Source organism: Grampus griseus (genome assembly GCF_964374135.1).
Source record: "Grampus griseus genome assembly, chromosome: 3".
NCBI lineage: Eukaryota > Metazoa > Chordata > Mammalia > Artiodactyla > Delphinidae > Grampus > Grampus griseus.
The window spans coordinates 66,888,514-66,890,043 of record NC_139019.1 but is presented as its reverse complement, the minus strand read 5'-3'; the positions used below and the strand labels follow the sequence as shown (position 1 = coordinate 66,890,043).

The following is a 1,530-nucleotide window of genomic DNA, read 5'->3' as shown; positions in this document are numbered from 1 at the left end:
AATTCACAATTTAATATCATATACACTACATACTCAAATCGTCAATCGTTCACAACACATTAACAAAGTTACTAGAAGAACTGGACTACCATGAGCAAAGATGTTACAGAGTGCACGAAATTCTGACAAGGAGAACCAAGATCAAGGGGTGAGTGGTTTGCTTTAGGAAACAATCCTACCAAAAACAACATGAGAAGAGAAGTAATTTAAAGTGTTTAAGACATTAAATGCACAACTGACTCCAAACTACCATTTAGTATGCTTTGTTTTATAGGATATAAAAGCTACCCCCCCCCATCTATGGAATCTTAAGCTGACACCGAAGACAATCAACGCCTCCTATATTCAATATCCCACTATTTTCTGTTTGTACCAACAAATAAACAACTAGCAAATGATTTCACCTCTTAAAAAAAAGCATTTACACTTAACAAATGGGATGAGGTGGGATACCCTCCTTTTTAAAAATGTTTCTAGAGCTACTATAAAACTTGGATTTACAAAATAGTTTATAAAAATATTCCTCTGGATTATACAAGAAGGGAGACAGGGACCACTGATAGGACCGGGTGTGTGGTATTAATCAGACTTGGCTTCTTTCTCTCCTGCTTCATCAGAGGCTGGGCTCTCCTCCTTTTTAGTTTCTCCGTTTTCTGCAAGTAGGTCTTAAGTCTGTTGGTTAGCCACTTCGGCCTGTTTTCCCTTTGCTCCCCTTTTCCCTTTTGTTTGCACTTTTTTGTCTGAAGATTTATGCTTTCCTGCCGCCTTTTTTGGCTTCTTTTCCACTTTTGCGGGAGCCTGTTTAGCTGGCAACCTCGCGGATCTCCTCTTGGGCTCTCTTTCACCGCGCCCTCGGCAGAGCTGACCTTGCTCTTGAGCATCCTGGTGGCTGGGCGGGCACTAGGCGAGTGCCTGCTGGCGTCGGTGCTCCGAGAACCTTCGCGAAGCTGGGCTGCCTGGTCGCTGCCGCTCTCGCGCCGCACGAGCTGCTGGGACCCTACATGTTGTTCTTATTAAGTGATCAAACATATGTTCATTACCTATAGATTTCAGGAAATATTTCAGGATTTAGCCAAATGTCATGCTTTCCATAATGCCTTTTCCCGTGACAATCCAAGCAACATATTGAGTTCTGGTCCCCAACAAAGTCCACTGACAGCCTTTCACATAGTGGAACTTTTGTACCCTTTTCTGCTTGTCAGTGTCAGTAAAGCCCTTCCTTGCCAATGACTAGAAATATATCAGTGACCATGAAACTGAAAAAAGAAAGTGGGAAACTATCAACCCTTTTCTCTCAAGAGGTTTTTTGACCACCATGCACATTTGCCCATAGGGTCCCTAACGACCATGAGTTGTGGTATGGTGTGACTTTCACCAAGCCAAAAAGCCCTACCTAGGTACATGTGGTTTTAGATTGTAGACACATTGTTTTCCCAGTAATTATGACGATCCTTTCATCTTTTCCAGTTTACTTTGTAAAAACGAAAAAAAAAAAAATCAAAACAGCCATTGGAAATTAGACTTCTAGTC

The 1,530-nt window shown here is 41.9% G+C and overlaps 1 pseudogene across 1 annotated transcript; it reads right to left on the bottom strand.

Annotated features, from left to right (window-relative positions):
- Window positions 1-579: 579 nt before the first annotated feature.
- On the bottom strand, window positions 580-881 carry LOC309820878 (non-histone chromosomal protein HMG-14-like; annotated as a pseudogene). The gene has a single exon. The product of its transcript is annotated as a non-histone chromosomal protein HMG-14-like (transcript).
- Between the last annotated feature and the right edge of the window lie 649 nt (window positions 882-1,530).